Source organism: Anabrus simplex, chromosome 1 (genome assembly GCF_040414725.1).
Source record: "Anabrus simplex isolate iqAnaSimp1 chromosome 1, ASM4041472v1, whole genome shotgun sequence".
In the NCBI taxonomy this organism is placed as follows: Eukaryota; Metazoa; Arthropoda; class Insecta; order Orthoptera; family Tettigoniidae; genus Anabrus; species Anabrus simplex.
The window spans coordinates 744,276,665-744,286,934 of NC_090265.1; the positions used below are offsets into that span (position 1 = coordinate 744,276,665).

General features: G+C 44.2%; 2 non-coding genes across 2 annotated transcripts; one reads left to right on the plus strand and one right to left on the minus strand.

Moving 5' to 3' along the window:
* Positions 1-5,716: 5,716 nt before the first annotated feature.
* On the minus strand, positions 5,717-5,789 carry TRNAK-CUU (transfer RNA lysine (anticodon CUU)). The gene has a single exon. It is a non-coding gene; the product is annotated as a tRNA-Lys (tRNA).
* Positions 5,790-6,003: 214 nt separating this feature from the next.
* Positions 6,004-6,074, plus strand: TRNAG-GCC (transfer RNA glycine (anticodon GCC)). The gene has a single exon. It is a non-coding gene; the product is annotated as a tRNA-Gly (tRNA).
* The last annotated feature ends 4,196 nt before the right edge of the window (positions 6,075-10,270 follow it).

Consider the following 10,270-nt stretch of genomic DNA (forward strand, 5'->3'; position numbering starts at 1 on the left):
GTTGCTTGTTGTTTAAAGGGGCCTAACGTCAGGATCATCGGCCCTACAGGAAGAACTGTCTCGTTGCTTGTTGTTTAAAGGGGCCTAACGTCAGGATCATCGGCCCTACAGGAAGAACTGTCTCGTTGCTTGTTGTTTAAAGGGGCCTAACGTCAGGATCATCGGCCCTACAGGAAGAACTGTCTCGTTGCTTGTTGTTTAAAGGGGCCTAACGTCAGGATCATCGGCCCTACAGGAAGAACTGTCTCGTTGCTTGTTGTTTAAAGGGGCCTAACGTCAGGATCATCGGCCCTACAGGAAGAACTGTCTCGTTGCTTGTTGTTTAAAGGGGCCTAACGTCAGGATCATCGGCCCTACAGGAAGAACTGTCTCGTTGCTTGTTGTTTAAATGGGCCTAACGTCAGGATCATCGGCCCTACAGGAAGAACTGTCTCGTTGCTTGTTGTTTAAAGGGGCCTAACGTCATGATCATCGGCCGTACTGAAAGAACTGTCTCGTTGCTTGTTGTTTAAAGGGGCCTAACGTCAGGATCATCGGCCCTACAGGAAGAACTGTCTCGTTGCTTGTTGTTTAAAGGGGCCTAACGTCAGGATCATCGGCCCTACAGGAAGAACTGTCTCGTTGCTTGTTGTTTAAATGGGCCTAATGTCAGGATCATCGGCCGTACTGGAAGAACTGTCTCGTTGCTTGTTGTTTAAAGGGGCCTAACGTCAGGATCATCGGCCCTACAGGAAGAACTGTCTCGTTGCTTGTTGTTTAAAGGGGCCTAACGTCAGGATCATCGGCCCTACAGGAAGAACTGTCTCGTTGCTTGTTGTTTAAAGGGGCCTAACATCAGGATCATCGGCCCTACAGGAAGAACTGTCTCGTTGCTTGTTGTTTAAAGGGGCCTAACGTCAGGATCATCGGCCCTACAGGAAGAACTGTCTCGTTGCTTGTTGTTTAAAGGGGCCTAACGTCAGGATCATCGGCCCTACAGGAAGAACTGTCTCGTTGCTTGTTGTTTAAAGGGGCCTAACGTCAGGATCATCGGCCCTACAGGAAGAACTGTCTCGTTGCTTGTTGTTTAAAGGGGCCTAACGTCAGGATCATCGGCCCTACGGGAAGAACTGTCTCGTTGCTTGTTGTTTAAAGGGGCCTAACGTCAGGATCATCGACCCTACAGGAAGAACTGTCTCGTTGCTTGTTGTTTAAAGGGGCCTAACGTCAGGATCATCGGCCCTACAGGAAGAACTGTCTCGTTGCTTGTTGTTTAAAGGGACCTAACGTCAGGATCATCGGCCCTACAGGAAGAACTGTCTCGTTGCTTGTTGTTTAAAGGAGCCTAACGTCAGGATCATCGGCCCTACAGGAAGAACTGTCTCGTTGCTTGTTGTTTAAAGCGGCCTAACGTCAGGATCATCGACCCTACAGGAAGAACTGTCTCGTTGCTTGTTGTTTAAAGGGGCCTAACGTCAGGATCATCGGCCCTACAGGAAAAACTGTCTCGTTGCTTGTTGTTTAAAGGAGTCTAACGTCAGGATCATCGGCCCTACAGGAAGAACTGTCTCGTTGCTTGTTGTTTAAAGGGGCCTAACGTCAGGATCATCGGCCCTACAGGAAGAACTGTCTCGTTGCTTGTTGTTTAAAGGGGCCTAACGTCAGGATCATCGGCCCTACAGGAAGAACTGTGTGTTGTTGTTTTAAAACCTTCGGCCCATCATTGGGTTCAATATTTTGATGTCTGACTTTCAGGGCATGAAATCAAATGGCATATGGCTTTTAGTGCCGGGAGTGTTCGAGGGTCCACCTCTGTGGTGTAGTGGTTAGCGTGATTAGTTGGCACCCCCTAAGGCCCGGTTTCGATTCCCGGCTCTGCCACGAAATTTGAAAAGTGGCACGAGGGCTGGAACGGGGTCCACTCAGACTTGCCATAGATCTTTGCTTGATTGTCGAAGAAGAGACAAATTACTATTACTCGACGAATTTTCAACATGTGTGGCAGTTACCAGGATCGAAATCAGCATGGACCTTCGCTTTCCTATCAACTGTTGGGATGAATGAACTTCTTTCAGTATAGTCGCCTGTGAGTGGCGCCATTATGTGAGAAACACCATAGGTCTGTGTTATCTGTGCGACGTACAATACTTGCTATGTAGTACCGTACTGTGTGGAACACCGTGAGTCTACGCTACTTTTAATTAGTACTGCAACATGACAAATACCATGGTTCTACTTTACTAACAATAAGTACCATTATGAGGGGCCATTGACGTGGATTTTGGACCCCTTTAGACGACAAGCATCCTCGATTCAGGATTGTGCTTTAGAAGCAGTCCCTTGGTCAGTAATACTATTGTTTATGATAGTTTCTGGGAAGGTGGGGCATTGCGGGTCAGATCCACTGATTGTTTCATTCTTTATCATCACGTCTTTTATTCTGGTCAGTGGATGATATTGAACTTTAAAACTGTCATTACATTTCGTCTCATTTGGTACCATTAGGGGCAGATGACGTAGATGTTAGGCCCCTAAAAATGAATTGTAATACAAGAAATAATAATGATAACAAAACCAACCTGAATGACCATATATTTTTTAAAATCCCCCTATTCACCCTAATATAAGGAAAGATCTTCATTGGGGTGTTTAGGGGTTGTAGTAAGGATGTAAAGGAGAGGGCATATAAGTCTCTGGTAAGACCCCAACTAGAGTATGGCTCCAGTGTATGGGACCCTCACCAGGATTACCTGATTCAGGAACTGGAAAAAATCCAAAGAAAAGCAACTCGATTTGTTCTGGGTGATTTCCGACAAAAGAGTAGCGTTACAAAAATGTTGCAAAGTTTGGGCTGGGAAGAATTGGGAGAAAGAAGAAGAACTGCTCGACTAAGTGGTATGTTCTGAGCTGTCAGCGGAGAGATGGCGTGGAATGACATTAGTAGACGAATAAGTTTGAGTGGTGTCTTTAAAAGTAGGAAAGATCACAATATGAAGATAACGTTGTAATTCAAGAGGACAAACCGGGGCAAATATTCATTTATAGGAAGGGAAGTTAGGGATTGGAATAACTTACCAAGGGAAATGTTCAATAAATTTCCAATTTCTTTGAAATCATTTAGGAAAAGGCTAGGAATACAACAGATAGGGAATCTGCCACCTGGGCGACTGCCCTAAATGCAGATCAGTATTGATTGATTGAGAATTGATTGAGTTTTCAGTTTGTGGAGGGAGGGGAGATAACTCTCAAATATTGATGATATATCTGGAAGCATTCTCTTTCTTGAAGTACTACAATAAAGTCTGGTTTTTAAAAATACAAACGGCATACTCTGTAAAATTCACTAGTAGCCCAGAGGATGTTATTCCGTACAGAGTAATAAATAAGTTACAAGATTGTGAGCAACTGCAAGATGACCTCGATAATGTTGCGAGATGGTCAGTAGGCAATGGTATGATGATAAACGGGGTTAAATGTCAGGTTCCGAGTTCACAAATAGGAAAAGTTCTCTCAGTTTTAATTACTGTGTTGGTGGGGTGAGAGTTCCCTTTGGGGATCATTGTAAGAACCTAGGTCTTAATATAAGGAAATATCTTAATTGGGGTAATCCCATAAATATGATTGTAAATAAAGGATACAGATCACTGCACATGGTTATGAGGGTATTTAGGGGTTGTAGTAAGGATGTAAAGGAGAGGGAATATAAGTTTCTAGTAAGACCCCAACTAGAGTATGGTTCCAGTGTATGGGACCCTCACCAGGATTACTTGATTCAAGAACTGGAAAAAATCCAAAGAAAAGCAGCTCGAATCGTTCTGGGTGATTTCCGACAAAAGAGTAGCCTTACAAAAATGTTGCAAAGTTTGGGCTGGGAAGACTTGGGAGAAATTCGCAAATTTAGCCTCCATCTCACCGTCAGATAGCTCCTCAATTGGCTGAGTGGACCTGGAATCAGCCCTCAGATGCAGGTAAAAATCCTTGACCTGGCCGAGAATCGAACGCGGGGCCTCCGGCTAGGAGGTAGGCTCACTACCCCTACAGAATTCAACATACAGTGCACAAACTACAGGTACTCGCTCTACATCGAAGTCGCTTTCTCATCTTCTAAACAGAAAAATATATCCATGGCTTTCTCTTTTCCGCTCGTAAGTCATGTGACATAACAATAACAATAGCCCACGACTTCACCAGAAGTCGAGGCTGCATTACGGAAATGGGCGATGTTTCGTAAAATTTCCAACTCATTTCTAATTTTTGAAACACATATTTTCTGCTACGAAATTTGAAAAGTGGTACGAGGGCTGGAACGGGGTGTACTCAGCCCAGGGAGGTCAACTGAGTAGTGGGTGGTTCGATTCCCTACTCAGCCATCCTCGAAGTGGTTTTCCGTGGTTTCCCAACGCTGAGATGGTCGATGAACTATTTCACCGTACTAATTTGTACATTTCTAGGAAGCGGGAGGAAGTGAATGACAGCCGTGATCCTTGTCTATCCCTTCCAATCTTCCCATCCCCCTACAAGACCCCTGTTCAGCGTAGCAGGTGAGACCACCTGTTGTATCCCCCGACTCAAAGTCCACACTCCAGGACACTGCCCTTGAGGCGGTAGAGGTGGGTTCCAACTAAATTTGCGAACCGCAGTGAAATTATGGCATTGCTCGGGGGATAAGGTGTGAAAGATATCTTGGACATGGCAACAAAGTTTATTTTTCATCCAGTAACTTTTTTTGCTAAGTCCGCGGATGAAATCAACCCTGGGGGTAAACAGATTAAGAAAGAAAGAAAGTAAGTAAGTAAGTAAGTAATAAGAGAACATCGCTGATGTTTACATTTACGCTTTAGCAATCCGAAAACTAGACACGAGAGCTTTGAAAGTTTATTCCATGTGAATCGCTCATGAGTCACATGCAGCAATAAAAGCTTGACCATTCCTCAACTCGGTCGCCAAGTTTGTAGTAGAGCTCAGCTATGAATCCGAGTTAGATCATCATCATCATCATCATCTGTTTACCCTCCAGGTTCGGCTTGTCCCTCGGACTCTGCGAGGGATCCCACCTCTACCGCCTCAAGGGCAGTGTCCTGGAGCATCAGACTCTTGGTCGGGGGATACAACTGGGGAGTATGACCAGTACCTCGCCCAGGCAGCCTCACCTGCTATGGTGAACAGGGGCCTTGTATTGGATGGGAAGATTGGAAGGGATAGACAAGGAAGAGGGAAGGAAGCGGCCGTGGCCTTAAGTTAGGTACCATCCCGGCATTCGCCTGGAGGTGAAGTGGGAAACCGCGGAAAATTACTTCGAGGATGGCTGAGGTGGTAATCGAACGCACCTCTACTCAGTTCGGCAGAGCCGGGAATCGAACCCGGACCTCCGGGGGTGGCAGCTAATCACGCTAACCACTACCCCACAGAGGCGGACCCGAGTTAGATCTTCCTATGAAATCAAGTACGCAGTAAAGAATAAGTGTTCAGTATTTACTGTAAGTAAGCAGGGAAGATGCTCTCTTTATGGAATGAAGATCTCAAAGTCCGCTAAGCAAGGAGTAAGATACTTAAAATACTATTTACAGAATGCCAATGCCTAATTAAATGTCCCCAACAGACATTCTCCTTATATCTGAGGAAGTTGCCCTTAATATTTCAAATGGAAGAAAGCTCGAAAACATGCTGTTATTATTGAAAATGCTTGTTTTACGTTAAGCAGAGTTTGGCGTTAATTGACTTAACGAATAAAAATATCCGCCCAACGTGGGGCTCGAACCCACGACCCTGAGATTAAGAGTCTCATGCTCTACCGACTGAGCTAGCCGGGCACGCTGGCCGGAAGGAAATAGGTAGTAATTCAATGTTATAACAGGGATAATTGTGGTGCAACTATTTGTAACAATTATCTCTGGTAATCATGTGTTTAATTAAATCCGATATACGACAATATAATGTATAATGTCTTTAAGCATACAAGTACCATGAATAGGTTTCACGAACAGGATTGAGTTGTTTTGAATCCATACATTCTATTATTTGTGAGCTTCGCTGGTTCAGTGGTAGAATGCTCGCCTGCCACGCGGGCGGCCCGGCTTCGATTCCCGGCCGATGCACAAGTGCTTTATCCATTGTAAAACTGTTAATCGGCAATTGTAGTGCGTTTTAAATCAATACTGAAGGATAATTTTGGAAAAGAATGAAGGTTCGCTGACTCGGTGAAAAGAACTACTGAATTCTGAAGGCCCCCAATCAATGACCTGTGACTACTTTACGAAGGTTGTGAATGGGTCTCTGTATGTTATCAAGCTATAAAAGTGTACTTGGAACATACAAATCAGAATGCATATTGTTTTGCTTCTTGCACTTCATATCATTTTAAAACTACAAATATCACAACTGAAGTAATTCTACGTCCGGTCGTCCGCTTCTGTGGCATAGTGGTTAGTGTGATTAGCTGCCACCCCCGCAGGCCCGGGTTCGATTCCCGGCTCTGCCACGAAATTTGAAAAGTGATACGAGGGCTGGAACGGGGTCCACTCAGCCTCGGGAGGTCAACTGAGCAGAGGTGGGTTGGATTCCCACCTCAGCCGTCCTGGAAGTGGTTTTCCGTGGTTTCACACTTCTCCTCCAGGCAAATGCGGGATGGTATCTAACTTCCGCTTCCTTCCCTCTTCCTTGTCTATCCCCTTGCAAACTTCCCATCCCCCCGCAAGGCCCCTGTTCAGCATAGTAGGTAAGGCCGCCTGGGCGAGGTATGGTCATCCTCCCCAGTTGTATCCCTCGACGCTGAGTCTGAAGTTCCAGGGCACAGCCCTTGAGGCGGTAGTGGTGGGATCCCTCGTTGAGTCCGAGGGAAAAACCGGCCCTGGAGGGTAAACAGACAAAGGAAAAGAAGAAGAAGAAGAAGTAATTCTACGAGAAAATATGCCGTTAGCTCTGGGATAATTGCTATACCGCACATTTAATCGCACGTGGGAGTTCTACGTTCTCCACTGATCAGTAGCATAACCAAGTTTCCCAATTTTCCTGCTGATTGTTTTTTTTTTTTTTTTTTTTTTTGGTACAATTTGCTTTACGTCGCACCGACACAGATAGGTCATATGGATATATCGGTAATAGCTAGGAGTGGAAAGGAAGCGCCCGCTCCAGCTCCAGCATTTGCCTGGTGTGAAAATAGGAAACTACGGAAAACAATCTTGACTGTGGGCATGGCCAACTAGCTCAGTAATATTTCTTGTCAAGCAAGATCAAAAGCAGGGATGGATTTCTATGACCTTAAAATGAGAAAATATGATTGAATTTATGACTGAAAAAATTATGACCTATAAGACAATAAATAATAAAATAGATTTGCAGCACACGGCAACAGTGTAGCATTAAATTCGTGAATTATTATTTTGATATTTAAATGCGTTTACCCTCAGGGTTGGATTTTGCCGCGGACTCAGCGAGGGATCCCGCCTCTACCGCCTCGAGGGTAGTATCCTGGAGCGTGAGACATTTGGTCGGTGGATACAACAGGGGAGAAGGACCAGTACCTCGCCCTGCCGGCCAACCTTCCGATGGTGAACTTTTTTCACCAAGGGGATTCGAACCGGCTAACCACGATATCAGACTATGAATGTTATTGTTCTTACGTCCCAATAACTACTCTTTGACGATTTCCGGAGACGTCGAGGTGCCGGAATTTTGACCTTCGGGAGTTTTTTTATGTACCAGTAAATCTATCAACACGAGGCGGACGTATTTGAGCACCTTCAAATAGCACCGGACTGAGCCAGAAGGCCAGCAGACCACGAGGACTTAACCGTTGTCGATCGTGGCCACCAGGTAGACTAATGTTAAGATGAACATCCACTGCTTAACCATGAGTAACAGACAGAGAAAATGTTCATTTCCTTGGTCAGTACAGAGGGATGCGGATTTTAACTGCTGCTTCGACACACCGCAGAAACACGCGATATCCGTCCACGTAGGTTTGGCGTTAGGGAGGGCATCCGGCCGTAAAACTGGTTACGTGTCGACCCAAGAAAAAGGCCAGGAAAAGGAAGAAGAAGAGCAAAGTTCTGGAAAGTGTTTGAATTTGTTGAATTCTTGGTGCTGTGGATGTCGCCAAACTGTATTCATAAGGCAAGGTTATGTGTTTTAACTGTCTTTAAAGTGTGGAAATTGATAATGAAAATCATCATCATCATCATCTGTTTACCCTCCAGGTTCGGTTTTTCCCTCGGACTTAACGAGGGATCCCACCTCTACCGCCTCAAGGGCAGTATCCTGGAGCTTTCAGACTCTTGGTCGGGGGATACAACTGAGAGTATGACCAGTACCTCGCCCAGGCGGCCTCACCTGCTATGCTGAACAGGGGCCTTGTGGAGAGATGGAAAGATTGGAAGGGATAGGCAAGGAAGAGGGAAGGAAGCGGCCGTGGCCTTAAGTTAGGTACCATCCCGACATTCGCCTGGAGGAGAAGTGGGAAACCACGGAAAACCACTTCCAGGATGGCTGAGGTGGGAATCGAACCCCCCTTTACTCAGTTGACCTCCCGAGGCTGAGTGGACCCCGTTCCAGCCCTCGTACCACTTTTCAAATTTCGTGGCAGAGCCGGGAATCGAACCCGGGCCTCCGGGGGTGGCAGCTAATCACGCTAACCACTACACCACAGAGGCGGTCAATAATGAAAATACTTATTATTACTATGTTTGATTGATTGATTGATTGATTGATTGATTGATTGATTGATTGATTGATTGATTGATTGATTGATTGATTGATTGATTGATTGATTGATTGATTGATTGATTGATTGATTGATTGATTGATTGATTGATTGATTGATTGATTGATTGATTGATTGAAGAGTCAGCATCATTTTTGGGGTCATGTGAGGCAAATGTAGAATGATGGATTGCCTAGGAGAATAATGGACACGATCATGGAGGGTAAGAGAAGTAGAGGAAGATTGTTACATTTTATTATTTAACGGAGATATGGTGAGCAAACAAGGTTGGCTGCAAAACTAGCGTTGTGGAAGCGTTCATAGGGGCTTGCAGAGTGAACACTGAAAATCGTTAAGTTATTATTATTATTATTATTATTATTATTATTATTATTATTATTATTATTATTATTATTATTATTGTACCGGGCGGTACACCTCCACGCCGCTAGTTCAAATATTGCGCCAATTTAAACTCCTCTACAGAAGTTTGGAACTTTGAAAACTGAACTAATTGTACTATTTCTTAAAAGATGTCACTACGGTAAATGGTGTAATTTTGAAATTTTCTGAACTGTGTCTATTCCGACGTGTTTTTGTTTACTACCTAGCAAGAAGTGTGGACGTCCTCTTCTAGATGTCACTGCCTAAGAACTATAATTATGCACCCTAGTGCGAAGTGAAGGAACTGTTTTTTGAAGAAATTTGGTATTCATAAGGTTGTTCTTTGTTAAATTTCTTTCATTCATTTTTTGGGTTGGCAGTATAACCCTTCTCTTTCCGCCAGTTTTGAATTTAACCAATCAGTAATTTCTGTAATTAATTTTCCTCTAATCATAGCTTTCTTCCTCAGGTTTCCATGTTAATTTCTAGTCTACCAATAAAGTTGAAGGAGTGTGCCTATTCATTCTTGAAAGGTCTCGAATTTTCCACGAGGGTATAAAAACTGCTGATTTTCTTGTCTCCGGGCCACTTCAGTAACATCTTTCTCAGTGTGTGATTATGTAGCAGGGGGCGGGAAGCGCCTCTTTCTTCAAGCGGCAGTTCATCTACTAGGTAATGGCCTGTTAACATCTTTATTTCTTGCTAGCTCAGCAGTTTAACTCTCGGGGAGGGTTCGAAGCTTTTAGTATGTAACCTACCCTTTTAAAATGTAAATTCTTTTCTGTCTATCTACAAGTTACATATCTGTAAAGCGGGGATAGAGAGTGCTTCACCCTCTCGAACTCCCCTTCATTTTGAATTTGAGGTGACTATGTTTTCGTAACCGTTTTTCTCTTCCTTCTTAAAGTCTTAAACTTATTTGCCAACTAGTCACCTCCATAGATTGGGATTAGCCCCTGTATCATCGGCCTAGAGCCCAATAGGTTTTAGACAAAAACTTTGTGTATGAGTGCAAGTTATCGCCTCCATTCAATCTTGTATTATGGGCCCGTAATTTAACCTGATGTTTTGTTTTACTCATGTAAAGGCCCTGTAGGTTGGGTATCAAATACCCCTGTTTCTTAGTGTGCCTTGAGGGCAGTCTGAACTGAAGGTTGTAGCCTTTGATAGGCTGGTAATATTGAGAGCGGTTCTGCTCTTTTCTTTAAC